The following is a 17154-nucleotide window of genomic DNA, read 5'->3' on the forward strand; positions in this document are numbered from 1 at the left end:
GGCAGGACGGCTCTTGTTCCCTATACAGGGTGTTACAAAAAGGTACGGCCAAACTTTCAGGAAGCATTCCTCACACACAAAGAAAGAAAATATGTTATGTGGGCATGTGTCTGGAAACGCTTACTTTCCGTGTTAGAGCTCACTTTATTACTTCTCTTCAAATCACACTAATCATGGAATGGAAACACACAGCAACAGAACGTACCAGCGTGACTTCAAACACTTTGTTACAGGAAATGTTCAAAATGTCCTCCGTTAGCGAGCATACATGCATCCACCCTCTGTCGCATGGAATCTCTGATACGGTGATGCAGACCTGGAGAATGGTGTATTGTACCACAGCCGTCCAAAATACGAGCACGAAGAGTCTCTACATTTGGTACCGGGGTTGCGTAGACAAGAGCTTTCAAATGCCCCCATAAATGAAAGTCAAGAGGGTTGAGGTCAGGAGAGCGTGGAGGCCATGGAATTGGTCCGCCTCTACCAATCCATCTGTCACCGAATCTGTTCTTGGAGAGCGTACGAACACTTCGACTGAAATGTGCAGGAGCTCCATCGTGCACGAACCACTTGCTGTGTCGTACTTGTAAAGGCACATGTTCTAGCAGCACAGGTAGAGTATCCCGTATGAAATCATGATAACGTGCTCCATTGAACGCAGGTGGAAGAACATGGGGCCCAATCGAGACATCACCAACAATGCCTGCCCAAACGTTCACAGAAAATCTGTGTTGATGACGTAATTGCACAATTGCGTGCGGATTCTCGTCAGCCCACGTATGTTCATTGTGAAAATTTTCAATTTGATCACGTTGGAATGAAGCGTCATTCGTAAAGAGAACATTTGCACTGAAATGAGGATAGACACATTGTTGGATGCATCATTCGCAGAAGTGTACCCGTGGGGGCCTATCAGCTGCTGATAGTGCCTGTACACACTGTACATGGCACGGAAACAACTGGTTCTCCCGTTGTTACCTTGTACAGCAGCAACTTCTCTGACGCTGACATTAGGGTTACCTTCAACTGCATGAAGAATTGCCTCGTCCATTGCAGGTTTCCTCGTCGTTCTAGGTCTTCCCCAGTCGCGAGTCATAGGCTGGAATGTTCCGTGCTCCCTAAGACGGCGATCAATTGCTTCGAGCGTCTTCCTGTCGGGACACCTTCGTTCCGGAAATCTGTCTCGACACAAACGTACCGCACCACGGCTATTGCCCCGTGCTAATCCGTACATCAAATGGGCATCTGCCAACTCCGCATTTCTAAACATTGCACTGACTGCAAAACCACGTTCGTGATGAACACTAACCTGTTGATGCTACGTACTGATGTGCTTGATGCTAGTACTGTAGAGCAATGAGTCGCATTTCAACACAAGCACCGAAGCCAACATTACCTTTCTTCAATTGGGCCAACTGGCGGTGAATCGAGGAAGTACAGTACATACTGACGAAGCTAAAATGAGCTCTAACATGGAAATTAAGCGTTTCCGGACACATGTCCACATAACATCTTTTCTTTATTTGTGTGTGAGGAATGTTTCCTGAAAGTTTGGCCTTATCTTTTTGTAACACCCTGTGTACATTGGCAACCCAAAACATCGAGGCCACTGCCCACCGTGACGTTGGTTCATTCACGCCTGGTGCCTTTGCGGGCACGTGACGCGCTAACAAAAGTATATAAGCGGAGCAGACACGTACGGGGATCACCCTAGTGAAAATATGGGCTGCAGATGGCGAAAACCATTGAGATAGAGACTTTGACAAGGTGCAGATTACTATTACGCAGAGCCTGTGATCGAGTATCTCGAAAACGGCGAATCTGGTCGAATGTTCACGTGCTACTGTCGTGAGCATCTACGGAAAGAGGTAGGGTACTAAAACTACCACTAGGCAGTAAATGGTTGGACATTCACAACTCTACACAAAACTTGGGGTTCGCAAGCTTGTCTACTGCGTGAGAGAGTACTGCTGAGAGAGTACAGTGCTGCTGCACGCACAAGTGTTTCGGAGCACACCGTTCATCGTACGTTGTTGAACACGGAGCTCCGGAGCAGACCAGCCCTACGTGTTCACATGTTGGCTCAACGGCATCGTCAATTACGATTGCAGTGCGCACGGGGCTATCGAAATTAAACTGTCGATCAGTGGAGACGTGTCGGCTCTTTGAGTGAATCAAATTTGTGCTACACTAGGTCGATGGTCGCCTCCACAAACGCCGTCAGTGAAGTGAACGGCCGCTCGAAATGTGCAGCGTGCCACAGACACAGGCTGGGTGGGAGTGGTAGTGTGCTATGGGAGACATTCTTCTGCGCTTGCATGGGACTTTGATAGTAACCGAAGACACTCTACAGCTGCGAACCACCTGCATCCCTGAATGCTTGATGTCTTCCCTGACGGCGAGATCATCTTCCCGCAGTATAACTGTGAGTGTCTCGGAGTCAGAATCGTGCTACAGTGGTTTGAGAAGCATTGTAGTCAACTCACGCCGATGTCTCGGCGACCACATTCGCCTGATGCAAATCCTGTGGAACCCATCTGAGTCGCTATAGGGCGCCATCATCGCGTACGCAAATCAGCGACCCGCTACTTACGCGAATTACATGACTCGTGTGTACACGTCTAATGTCACATACCTCCACAAACCAACCCAACAAACTGTCGGATCCTTGATACGCAGCATCTGTGATGTGTTTCGTTCCAAAGACGGACAAGCGAGCTATTAACTAGGTGGTCAGAGTGTTTTGGCTCATGAGTGTGCATAAATGATCTGGTGGAGAGGGTGTACAGCTATTTACGTCTGTTTGCTCATAACGCTGTTGTGTGCGGCAGGATGTCGTTCATGAATAAGTGTAGGATGATTCACGGTAACTGAGACGGATTTTCTGTCTTGTGTGATGAATGGCAGCTTTCACTGAATGTACAAAAATGTATGATAATGTGGATGCGTAGAAAAAACAAACCTGTGACTTGCGAGTACAGCATGAGTAGTGAAATGAAATGTCTTGTGGCTAGGGCCTCCCGTCAGGTAGACCGTTCGCCTGGTGCAGGTCTTTCGAGTTCACGCCACTTCGGCGACTTGCGCGTCGATGGGGATGAAATGATGATGATTAGGACAACGCAATACCCAGTCCCTGAGCGGAGAAAATCTCCGACCCAGCCGGGAATCGAACCCGGGCCCTTAGGATTGACATTCTGTCACGCTGACCACTCAGCTACCGGGGGCGGACAGCATGAGTAGTAAATGCTTTAAAAAGTCACGTCAATTAAATGTCTAGCAGTAACTTTTTTGAGAACTTTGGGAATGTGATATAGAGGAGATGGCGTATGTACACCGGTGAGGCCCATTCTTGAGTGTTTTTCGATTCTTTGTGATCCCCACCAGGTCGTATTAAAAGAAGACATGGAAGCAGTTCAGGAGTGTACTGCTAAATTTGTTACCGGTAGGTCCGATACGCCACCAAGTGTTACAGAGGTGCTCCATGAACTGAAATGGGAATCCCTAGACGGAAGGTAACGTTCTTTTCGTGAGGAAATTTAGAGAACCTGCATTTGGAGATAACTGCAGAACGATTCTACTGGCGCCGACGTACATTTAAGACGAGGAAAATTAGGGCTCGTACGGACGAGTATATACAGTCGTTTTTGCCTGGCTCTAGTTGCTAGTGGAACAGGAAAGGAAAAGACTAATAGTGGTAGTAGACACCCTCCGCGATGCACCGACTGTGGCTCACCGAGTATGTGCGTAGATGTAGATGAGACGTAGGTTTCAGTTTAAACAAGGCTTGGGGTCCAGTACTCTATTTAGTAAGATCTTCTAGCCGGCCATCTCAACCACGAGAGCTTGGGAACGCTGGGAAAATGTGGGTTTCACAGAATATCAGTGCAGACTCGAGAAGCAAAATAGCATGAAAGGTCGTAGTAGCTGTCGGGAGTCGAACCCACGAATTGAACTGCTTCAACGGTCACCTGGACACCCTAACGGCTTCCTGGAGCAACGAGTATGATTTTCTGTATTTCATGTAATTATTGGCAGAGTATAAAACTTTAAAATTACCCAGACTATAAGCATCCAGTAATTGGAAATGACGCAACTTGGCGACTTCCAACAAACTTTGTACATAATTTCAAACGTTTTCGAAACATCTTTTCTGTGTCGTCCCTTATGAATGTATGAAAGGAAAAACCGTTTATCACTTATTACATTTTCCCTACTCATGTAGTACTATTCCAGCATCAAGCCAGACTTCGTAATTCATCACCTCTTTACTACACTCAAGAGCGAAAGAAACTGGTACACCTACCTAATATTGGTGCAGGGCCCACGCGAGCAGGCAGAAGTGCCGCAACACGACGTCTGAAGTAGTGCTGGAGGGAACTGACACCATGAAAGCTTCAGGGCTGTCCATAAATCCGTAAGAGTACCAACGGTGGAGATCTCTTCTGAACAGCATGTTGCAACGCATTCCAGATATGCTCAATAATGTTTATGTCCGAGAAGTTTGGTGGGCAGCGAAAGTGTTTAAGAATCAGAAGAAAGTTCCTGGAGCCATTCTGTAGCAATCCTGGACAGAATGCTTACGTACATGTCACCTGCGGGAGTATCTAGATGTATCAGGGGTTCCATATCGCTTCAACTGCACACGCCCCACACCATTACACAGCCTCCACCAGCTTGAACAGTCCCCTGCTGATATGCAGGATCCATGCATTCATGAGGCTGTCTCCATACCCGTACACGTCCATCCGCTCGATACAATTTGAAACGAGACTCGTCCGACCAGGCAACATGTTTCCAGTCATCAACAGTCCAATGTCGGTGTTGATGGGCCCAGGCGAGGCGTAAAGCTTTTGTGTCGTGCAGTCATCAAGGCTACACGAGTGGGCCTTCGGCTCCGAAAGCCCATATCGATCACGTTTCGTTGAATGGTTCTCACGCTGACACTTGCTGACGGCCCAGGCATCAAATCTGCAGAAATTTGCGGTAGTGTTGCACTTCTGTCACGCTGAACGATTCTCTTCAGTTGTCGTTGGTCCCGTTCTTGCAGCATCTTTTTCCGGCCGCAGTGATGTCGGAGATTTGATGTTTTACCGGATTCCTGATATCCACGGAACACTGGTGAAGTGGTCGTATGGGAAAATCCCCTACTTCATCCCTACCTCGGAGATGCTGAGTCCCATCGCTCGTGCGCCTAGTATAACACCACGACCAAACTCACTTAAATCTCGATCACTTTCTTTTGCGCTTCAGTGTAGTAACACTGTTTGCAACACAGTATTCAGACTTTATCCATTCCGTGTATCTGCAGAATTATACACTACTGGCCATTAAAATTGCTACACCAAGAAGAAATGCACATGATAAACGGCTGTTCATTGGACAAGTATATTATACCAAAACTGACATGTGATTACATTTTCACACAATTTGGGTGCATAGATCTTGAGAAGTCAGTACCCAGAACAACCATCTCTGGCCGTAATAACGGCCTTGATACGCCTGGGCATTGAATCAAACAGAGCTAGGATCGCGAGTACTGATACAGCTGCCCATGCAGCTTCAACACGTTACCACAGTTCATCAAGAGTAGTGACTGGCGTATTGTGACGAGCCGTTGACCAGACGTTTACAATTGGTGAGAGATCTGGAGAATGTGCTGGCCAGGGCCGCAGTCGAACATTTTCTGTATCCAGAAAGGCCCGTACAGGACCTGCAACATGCGGTCGTGCATTATCCTGCTGAAATGTAGGGTTTCGCAGGGATCGAATGAAGGGTAGAGCCACGGGTCGTAACAAATCTGAAATGATACGTGCACTGTTCGGAGTACCGCCAATGCGAACAAGAGGTGACCGAGACGTGTAACCAGTGGCACCCCTTACCATCACGCTGGGTGATACGCCAGTATGGCGATGACGAATACACGTTTCCTATGTGCGTTCATCGCGATGTTGCCAAACACGGATGCGACCATCATGATGCTGTAAACAGAACCTGGATTCATCCGAAAAAATGAAGTTTTGCCATTCATGCACCCAGGTTCGTCGTTGAGTACACCGTCGCAGGCGATCCTGTCTGTGACGCAGCGTCAAGGGTAACCGCAGTTGCGGTCTCCGAGCTGATAGTCCATGCTGTTGCAAACGTCGTCGAACTGTTCATGCAGATGGTTGTTGTCTTGCAGACGTCCCCATCTGTTGACTCAGGAATCGAGACGTGGCTGCACGATCCGTTACAGCCATGCGGATAAGATGCCTGTCATCTCGACTGCTAGTGATACGAGGCCGTCGGGATCCAGCACGGCGTTCCGTATTACCCTCCTGAACCCACCGATTCCATATTCTGCTAACAGTCATTGGATATCGACCAAGGCGAGCAACAATGTCGCGATACGATAAACCGCAATCGCGATAGGCTACAATCCGACCTGTGTCAAAGTCGGAATCGTGATGGTACGTATTTCTCCTCCTTACACGATGCATCACAACGTTTCACCAGGCAACGCCGGTCAACTGCTGTTATAGGAGAAATCGGTTGGAAACTTTTCTCATGTCAGCACGTTGTCGGTGTCGCCACCGGCGCCAACCTTGTGTGAATGCTCTGGAAAGCTAATCGTATGCATATCACAGCATCTTCTTCCTGTCGGTTAAATTTCGAGTCTGTAGCACGTCATGTACGTGGTGTAGCAATTTTAATGGCCATTAATGTGTGATTGTACGACAGATAGTTCAAGAGATATGACGTGGTGAACATTGACATGCTTGTAACAGATGTTTTGTACATGAGGAGTTCGTTTCTTTGAAACATCATGGTGGGGTTACTGGTCAACTACGAATAGTGGCGCGTGAACTAAAAAAGTTCGCAGTCTGGTTGGAGTCCAATCGGCGGTTACCCGTATCAGCACAACCCGTAGCGAGAGATGACTATACGGATCAGCATGACGGGATGTTGTAGGGACACTATAATCAGCAAGACAGGAGAGCCATCGTGTTTTTGTTAGACGATTGGGCTTAAGGTAAATGAGCGCACGACACAGGTTTCCCCCTCGAGTCCTTGAAGACCACAAAGTGGCCTCCAGCGCTTTGCTCTTTCGTACAGCGTAGCCTCGTATTTCTTGTAATTACCGGAAGGGTTGGCGTCGCCCTCTTCGTTTGGCGAAGTGATGAGGTTGGGGGAAGGGGAGGGGGGGAAGAGGGCGACGGGCAATGACGCAGGAGTAGGGGTGGGGACGGAGAGTGGGGTGGAGGGGCTCAGTCGCTACCGGGCGGGAAGTCGATAGTCGACCGGAAGTCGGTTATGCGGGGGCAGTCGCCAACGCTTGCCGCGGGGTGTCTCCAGGACGAGGGCCGATGAATATTCACCGGGCAGTGCCAGCCAGCCAGCTCTCCAGTCCGTGGTAGGGTGGGGCAGGGCGAGGCGACGGCGATGCGGACCGAGCGACCATCCGCGCTGGAGACACAAGTGATCGGGTGTCCGTGTCTCTAGGTCGCACATCCACTTTAAAATAGCACTGTGAAAATAGAACGATATCTCAAGGAAGCTTACCCTTACCAACAGCACTCAGTATTGGATCGGGGGGGAGGGGGAGGGGGCTTGATGGAAGGAGGGTACTGACAAACGTCCTTCTGTGATAATACGCCTTTGGCTATCCCCCCCCCTCCCGCCCTCCGAGATTAATAGTTGCTCTGCGAGTCCCCTGAATCAATAAACGTGGACATTAATCAAAAAATAAATGCTCTTGATCATAGGTCACTGATTCGATTCTACACTGAAGTGGCGAAGAAACAGGTATAGGCATGCGTATTCAAATACAACGACATGTAAATAGGCAGAATAAGGCGATGCGGTCGGCAACGCCTACATAAAACAATAAGTGTCTGGCGCAGTTGTTACATCGATTACTGCTGCTACAATGGCAGGTTATCAAGATTTAAGTGGGTTTGAACGTGGTGTTATAGTCGGCGCAACCGCTACGGTCGGAGGTTCGAATGCTGCCTCGTACATGGATGTGTGTGATGTCCTTAGGTTAGTTAGGTTTACGTAGTTCTAAGTTCTAGGGACTGATGACCTCAGATGTAAAGTCCCATAGTGCTCAGAGCCATTTGAACCATTTTTTGGTTAGACTACAATATTTCTCCTCAGGGCCAGCGTTAATCACTAAAAATGTTTACTAATTGAATTGATAAGAGCAGGACTCTTATAAGGAAGACGAGACGTTCTGAGAAAAGAATAAAATGCTATGTGTTTATAAATCGGCGTAGCTTGTTACCATTGTACAGTTTAATAGGCTGATACTGGACCGTGTATCGGTAATGAAGGTATGAATCGCCAATGCTGGCGTGCATAAAAATGCGTGAGACAGGATGTACTCGGATTCCGTAAATCATGAAAAGAGAATGGAGGCAGCCTCTATAATTGATCATGCAAATTTGAGTGTAGGCTACTGCAATGGAAGGTCGATCAGTTGCACCAGCTTATCAGAACTTCTACGTTTCCTCGCCTCAAACTGACACTGAAACAGATAAATACGGGTTAGGACAAGGTAGATACGGTAGCCTAATACGCATAAATTAAAATTACATCTCCTCCTGCCAAAGCGTGCGTCCACATCGGCAGCTAAGGAACAAGAGTGTCAATCGTCGAGACAAGATCACTCTCTACAGGCGACCTGGAATAATTTGTCTCCGTAGGGATTAATTCACATTTGAAGAGTCACAGATTAGGTTTACGTACATGTTTTATTACTATGTTGCGTCCTGCCACCTGTGTTGCGGTCGGTCGTCCAATTAATATACAAAGAGGTGTATCACGGGACCCATTGTGACCGTGGATCGTTTAGAGAGTAGCAAGGTGGCTGGAGAGACGAACACACACATTGTTATTTTGGCAGGCCGTGCAAAAAAATTTATAGGCTCAGATATGGTGATCAAACCCTGTGTCTATTCTTAATGTAGTGGAAGGTGGGGTGAAGTGGCCACTCTAAGGAAAATTAAATTTTCAGCAGACTGCCGGTATTGATCGTAGCATGGCTCTTACACATTTTGAATCTACATATTGTGAGATATCACACAAAATATTTTTAAGTCAGAAAAAATTATGCACTTTTTGGAGCGTTACACAGTGGCAACTTTCCCATATTGGTTATTAGTATGAAAACCATGTGTTCGTTTGGCATGGAATGCCGATCTGCGTCGGCCGTAAATACATAAAATCGCTTTTGTATTTTTAAAAATACACTCCTGGAAATGGAGAAAAGAACACATTGACACCGGTGTGTCAGACCCACCATACTTGCTCCGGACACTGCGAGAGGGCTGTACAAGCAATGATCACACGCACGGCACAGCGGACACACCAGGAACCGCGGTGTTGGCCGTCGAATGGCGCTAGCTGCGCAGCATTTGTGCACCGCCGCCGTCAGTGTCAGCCAGTTTGCCGTGGCATACGGAGCTCCATCGCAGTCTTTAACACTGGTAGCATGCCGCGACAGCGTGGACGTGAACCGTATGTGCAGTTGACGGACTTTGAGCGAGGGCGTATAGTGGGCATGCGGGAGGCCGGGTGGACGTACCGCCGAATTGCTCAACACGTGGGGCGTGAGGTCTCCACAGTCTCGCCAGTGGTCGGCGGAAGGTGCACGTGCCCGTCGACCTGGGACCGGACCGCAGCGACGCACGGATGCACGCCAAGACCGTAGGATCCTACGCAGTGCCGTAGGGGACCGCACCGCCACTTCCCAGCAAATTAGGGACACTGTTGCTCCTGGGGTATCGGCGAGGACCATTCGCAACCGTCTCCATGAAGCTGGGCTACGGTCCCGCACACCGTTAGGCCGTCTTCCGCTCACGCCCCAACATCGTGCAGCCCGCCTCCAGTGGTGTCGCGACAGGCGTGAATGGAGGGACGAATGGAGACGTGTCGTCTTCAGCGATGAGAGTCGCTTCTGCCTTGGTGCCAATGATGGTCGTATGCGTGTTTGGCGCCGTGCAGGTGAGCGCCACAATCAGGACTGCATACGACCGAGGCACACAGGGCCAACACCCGGCATCATGGTGTGGGAAGCGATCTCCTACACTGGCCGTACACCACTGCTGATCGTCGAGGAGACACTGAATAGTGCACGGTACATCCAAACCGTCATCGAACCCATCGTTCTACCATTCCTAGACCGGCAAGGGAACTTGCTGTTCCAACAGGACAATGCACGTCCGCATGTATCCCGTGCCACCCAACGTGCTCTAGAAGGTGTAAGTCAACTACCCTGGCCAGCAAGATCTCCGGATCTGTCCCCCATTGAGCATGTTTGGGACTGGATGAAGCGTCGTCTCATGCGGTCTGCACGTCCAGCACGAACGCTGGTCCAACTGAGGCGCCAGGTGGAAATGGCATGGCAAGCCATTCCACAGGACTACATCCAGCATCTCTACGATCGTCTCCATGGGAGAATAGCAGCCTGCATTGCTGCGAAAGGTGGATATACACTGTACTAGTGCCGACATTGTGCATGCTCTGTTGCCTGTGTCTATGTGCCTGTGGTTCTGTCAGTGTGATCATGTGATGTATCTGACCCCAGGAATGTGTCAATAAAGTTTCCCCTTCCTGGGACAATGAATTCACGGTGTTCTTATTTCAATTTCCAGGAGTGTACACTCCTGGAAATGGAAAAAAGAACACATTGACACCGGTGTGTCAGACCCACCATACTTGCTCCGGACACTGCGAGAGGGCTGTACAAGCAATGATCACACGCACGGCACAGCGGACACACCAGGAACCGCGGTGTTGGCCGTCGAATGGCGCTAGCTGCGCAGCATTTGTGCACCGCCGCCGTCAGTGTCAGCCAGTTTGCCGTGGCATACGGAGCTCCATCGCAGTCTTTAACACTGGTAGCATGCCGCGACAGCGTGGACGTGAACCGTATGTGCAGTTGACGGACTTTGAGCGAGGGCGTATAGTGGGCATGCGGGAGGCCGAGTTGACGTACCGCCGAATTGCTCAACACGTGGGGCGTGAGGTTTCCACAGTACATCGATGTTGTCGCCAGTGGTGGGCGGAAGGTGCACGTGCCCGTCGACCTGGGACCGGACCGCAGCGACGCACGGATGCACGCCAAGACCGTAGAATCCTACGCAGTGCCGTAGGGGACCGCACCGCCACTTCCCAGCAAATTAGGGACACTGTTGCTCCTGGGGTATCGGCGAGGACCATTCGCAACCATCTCCATGAAGCTGGGCTACGGTCCTGCACACCGTTAGGCCGTCTTCCGCTCACGCCCCAACATCGTGCAGCCCGCCTCCAGTGGTGTCGCGACAGGCGTGAATGGAGGGACGAATGGAGACGTGTCGTCTTCAGCGATGAGAATCGCTTCTGCCTTGGTGCCAATGATGGTCGTATGCGTGTTTGGCGCCGTGCAGGTGAGCGCCACAATCAGGACTGCATACGACTGAGGCACGCAGGGCCAACACCCGGCATCATGGTGTGGGGAGCGATCTCCTACACTGGTGATCGTCGAGGGGACACTGAATAGTGCACGGTACATCCAAACCGTCATCGAACCCATCGTTCTACCATTCCTAGACCGGCAAGGGAACTTGCTGTTCCAACGGGACAATGCACGTCCGCATGCATCCCGTGCCACCCAACGTGCTCTAGAAGGTGTAAGTCAACTACCCTGGCCAGCAAGATCTCCGGATCTGTCCCCCATTGAGCATGTTTGGGACTGGATGAAGCGTCGTCTCACGCGGTCTGCACGTCCAGCACGAACGCTGGTCCAACTGAGGCGCCAGGTGGAAATGGCATGGCAAGCTGTTCCACAGGACTACATCCAGCATCTCTACGATCGTCTCCATGGGAGAATAGCAGCCTGCATTGCTGCGAAAGGTGAATATACACTGTACTAGTGCCGACATTGTGCATGCTCTGTTGCCTGTGTCTATGTGCCTGTGGTTCTGTCAGTGTGATCATGTGATGTATCTGACCTCAGGAATGTGTCAATAAAGTGTCCCCTTCCTGGGACAATGAATTCACGGTGTTCTTATTTCAATTTCCAGGAGTGTATAATGAAGAACTTCTTTTCTTGGAACATTCTTTTCCTGAGAACGCTCCTTAAGCTTCCCTTAATCTATTAACCACTTGTACCATCTGTGTTTCTCGTTAGCGCTCTTCATTTCAGCGTGTTGCGTAACATTAAATAGTTTTGCAGCTTTAGAACAAGGCATCTTATAGTTCTTCAAAAGACTTAAGATGGAACAAGGCCTGGGGAGCAGACAACATTCCATTAGAACTACTGATAACCTTAGGAGAGACAGCCCTGACAAAACTATGCCATCTGGTAAGCAACTTCTGTCATACAGGCGAAATACCTTCAGATTACAAGAAGAATATAATAATTCCAATCCCAAAGAAAGCAGGCTTTGACAAGTGTGAAAATTACTAAGAAATCAGTTTAATAAGTCACGGCTGCAAACTACTGACACGAATTCTTCACAGACGAATGGAAAAACTGGTAGAAGCCGACCTCGCGGAAGATCAGTTTGGATTCCGAAGAAATGTTGGAACACGTGAGGCAATACTGACTTACCACTTATCTTAGAAGATCAATTAAGGAAAGGCAAACCTTTTTTCTTTTGTTGCCTTTATTACTTGCTCAGTATACAGATTGAATATCGTCGGGGAGAGGCTCCAACCCTGTCTCACTCCCTTCCCAACCACTGCTTCCCTTTCATGTCCCTCGACTCTTATAAATGCAATCTGGTTTCTGTACAAATTGTAAATAGCTTTTCGCTCCCTGTATTTTACCCCTGCCACCTTCAAAATTTGAAAGAGAGTATTCCAGTCAACATTGTCAAAAGCTTTCTCTAAGTCTACAAATGCTAGAAACGTAGGTTTGCCTTTCCTTAATCTATGTTCTAAGTTAAGTCGTAGGGTCAGTATTGCTTCACGTGTTCGAATATTTCTTTGGAATCCAAACTGATCTTCCCCGAGGTCGGCTTCTACTATTTTTTTCATTCGTCTGTTAATAATTCGCGTTAGTATTTTGCAGCCATGACTTATTACACTGTTAGTTCGGTAATTTTCACATCTTTCAACACCTGCTTTCTTTGGGATTGGAATTATTAGATTCTTCCTGAGGTCTGAGTGTATTTCGCCTGTCTCATACATGTTGCTCATCAGATGGCAGAATTTCGTCAGGGCTGGCTCTCCCAAGGTTACCAGTAGTTCTAATGGAATATTGTCTACTCCCGGGGCCTTGTTTCGACTTAGATCTTTCAGTGCTCTGTCAGACTCCGATTTCATCTTCATCTACATGCTCTTCCATTTTCTTAATATTGTCCTCAAGTACGTCGCCCTTGTATAGACCCTTTGCATACTCCTTCCACCTTTCTGCTTTCCCTTCTTTGCTTAGAACTGGGTTTCCATCAAAGCTCTTGATATTCATACAAGTGGTTCTCTTTTCTCCAAAGGTCTCTTTAATCTTCCTGTAGGCAGTATCTATCTTACCCCTAGTGAGATAAGCCTCTACATCCTTACATTTGTCCTCTAGCCATCCCTGCTTAGCCATTTTGCACTTCCTGATCGTATAAGTATTCCTTTTTGTTTGCTTCATTTACTGCATTTTTATATTTTCTCCTTTCATTCAATATATCTTCTGTTACCCAAGGATTTTTACTAGCCCCCGTCTTTTTATCTACTTGATTCTCTGCTGCCTTCACTATTTCATCTCTCAAAGCTACCAATTCTCCTTCTACTTTATTTCTTTCCCCCGTTCTTGTCGATGGTTCCCTAATGCTCTCCCTGAAACTCTCTACAACTTCTGGTTCTTTCAGTTATCCAGTTCCCATCTCCTTAAAATGCCTCCTATTTGCAGTTTCTTCAGTTTTAATCTACAGTTCATAACAATAAATTGTGCTCAGAGTCCGCATCTGCCCCTGGATATGTACAATTTAAAACCTGATTCCTAAATTTATATCTCACCATTATATAATCTGTCTGAAACCTTGCAGTATCTCCAGGCCTATTCCATGTATACAACCTTCTTTCATGATTCTTGAACCAAGTGTTAGCTATCATTAAGTTACGCTCTGTGCAAAATTCTACCAGGCGGCTTCCTCTTTCATTTCTTACCCCCATTCCATATTCATCAACTACGTTTCCTTCTCTCCCTTTTCCTACTACCGAATTACAGTCACCCATGACTATTAAATTTTCGTCTCCCTTCACTATCTGAATAATTTCTTTTATTTCATCATACATTTCTTCAATTTCTTCGTCATCTGCAGAGCTAGTTGGCATATAAACTTGTACTACTGTAGGAGGCGTGGGCTTTGTGTCTATCTTGGCCACAATAATGTGTTCACTATGCTGTTTGTAGTAGCTTACCCGCACGCCTATTTTTTATTCATTATTAAACCTACTCCTGCATTACCCCTATTTGATTTTGTATTTATAACCCTGTATTCACCTGACCAAAAGTCTTGTTCCTCATGCCACCAAACTTCACTAATTCCCACTATATCTAACTTCAACCTATCCATTTCCCTTTTTAAATTTTCTAACCTACCATCCCGATTAAGGGATCTGATATTCCACGCTCCGATCCGTAGAACGCCAGTTTTCTTTCTCCTGATAACAACGTCCTCTTGAGTAGTCCCCGCCCGGAGATCCGAATGGGGAACTATTTTACCTCCGGAATATTTTACCCAAGAGGACGCCATCATCATTTAACCATACAGTAAAGCTGCATGCCCTCGAGAAAAATTACGGCTGTAGTTTCCCCTTGCTTTCAGCCTTTCGCAGTACCAGCACAGAAAGGCCGTTTTGGTTAGTGTTACAAGGCCAGATCAGTCAATCATCGAGACTGCTGCCCCTGCAACTACTGAAAAGGCTACTGCCCCTCTTCAGGAACCACACGTTTGTCTGGCCTCTCAGCAGATACCCCTCCGTTGTGGTTGCACCTACGGTACGGCCATCTGTATCACTGAGGCACGCAAGCCTCCCAACCAACGGCAAGGTCCGTGGTTTATGGGAGGAACTCGTATGGAAATCATTAATTTGAGAGTAGCTGGCTAATGGATGAACTGGAAATTTGAGTGGGTTCGGATCCGTGTCCGAATGCCGAACCGGTAGAGGCAACCACTCATGTGAAGCGGTAAATCTAGGAACGTGTCCAGGTCCGACACAAATTTTCAACTTTCCCCACCTCATTGCCACAATGCCCTGTGCGGCTGTAAGTCACAAATTCCCACATACCCCTTCTCTTTCTTCAAATGGTTCAAATGGCTCTAAGCACTATCCGAGGTCATCAGTCCCCTAGACTTAAAACTACTTCAACCTAACTAACCAAAGGACATCACACACATCTATGTCCGAGGCAGGATTCGAACCTGCGACCACAGCGGCAGCGAGGTTCTAGGCTGAAGTGCCTAGAACCGATCGGCCACAGCGGCCGGCTGCCTTACTTCCTACTTCATATAAATTGTTAAAACTTTCTTCTATGTCAAAATTTTCCACAAATTGTCAGGTTTAGTGCAAAATCCGTTTGCAGAGTGAGAAACTGGTCAAGAAACCTTCTGAGGATATTTCATTCATACTTGTACGATTTGTATGTGCTGAGGAAAAGGGATGTTGAATTGAGCAATAATATACACCCATGTTTAGAAAAAAATAAAACACCTTGAACGAAGGGATAGGACGTTCATATTAGCAGGACATGTACACTAGTGCAGTCTGCACATTCGCTACTGGTCATTAAAATTGCTACACCACGAAGATGACGTGCTACAGACGCGAAGAGGATGCTGTGATATGCAAATGATTAGCTTTTCAGAGCATTCACACAAGGTTGGCGCCGGTGGTGACACCTACAACGTGCTGGCATGAGGAAAGTTTCCAGCCGATTTCTCATACACAAACAGCAGTTGACCGGCGTTGCCTGGTGAAACGTTGTTGTGATGCCTCATGTAAGGAGGAGAAATGCGTACCATTACGTTTCCGACTTTGATGATGGTCGGATCGTAGCCTATCGCGATTGCGGTTTGTCGTATCGCGACATTGCTGCTCACGTTGGTCGAGATCCAATGACTGTTAGCAGAATATGAAATCGGTGGGTTCAGGAGGGTAATACGGAACGCCGTGCTGGATCCCAACGGCCTCGTATCACTAGCAGTCGAGATGACAGGCATCTTATCCGCATGGCTGTAACGGATCGTGCAGCCACGTCTCGATCCCTGAGCTAACTAATGGGGACGTTTGCAAGACAACAACCATCTGCACGAACAGTTCGACGACGTTTGCAGCAGCATGGACTATCAGCTTGGAGACCGTGACTGCGGTTACCCGTGACGCTGCATCACAGACAGGAGCCCCTCCGATGGTGTACTCAACGACGAAGCTGGGTGCACGAATGGCAGAACAACATTTTTTCGGATGAATGCAGGTTCTGTTTACAGCATCATGATGGTCGCATCCGTGTTTGCCGACATCGCGGTGAACGCACATTGGAAGCGTGTATTCGTTATCGCCATACTGGCGTATCACCCGGCGTGATGGTATGGAGTGCCATTGGTTACACTTCTCGGTCACCTCTTGTTCGCATTGACGGTACTCTGAACAGTGGAGGTTACATTTCAGATGTGTTACGACCCGTGGCTCTACCCTTCATTCGATCCCTGCGAAACCCTACATTTCAGCAGGATAATGCACGACCGCATGTTGCAGGTCCTGTACGGGCCTTTCTGGATACAGAGAATGTTCGACTGCTGCCCTGGCCAGCACATTCTCCAGATCTCTCACCAGTTGAAAACGTCTGGTCAGTGGTGGCCGAGCAACTGGCTCGTCACAATACGCCAGTCACTACTCTTGATGAACTGTGGTATCGTATTGAAGCTGCTTGGGCAGCTGTACCTTTACACGCCATCCAAGCTCTGTTTGACTCAATGCCCAGGCGTACCAAGGCCGTCATTTCGGGCAAATGTGGTTGTTCTGGGTAGTGATTTCTCAGGACATATGCACCCAAATTGCGTGAAAATTTAATCACATGTAAGTTCTATTATAATATATTTGTCCAATGAATACTCGTTTATTATTTGCATTTCTTCTTGGTGTAGCAATTTTAATGGCCAGCAGTGTATGCACTCATATTCAGAAAAAATAGCACACGTT

This window comes from Schistocerca serialis, chromosome 10 (genome assembly GCF_023864345.2).
Source record: "Schistocerca serialis cubense isolate TAMUIC-IGC-003099 chromosome 10, iqSchSeri2.2, whole genome shotgun sequence".
Classification (NCBI taxonomy): Eukaryota; Metazoa; Arthropoda; class Insecta; order Orthoptera; family Acrididae; genus Schistocerca; species Schistocerca serialis.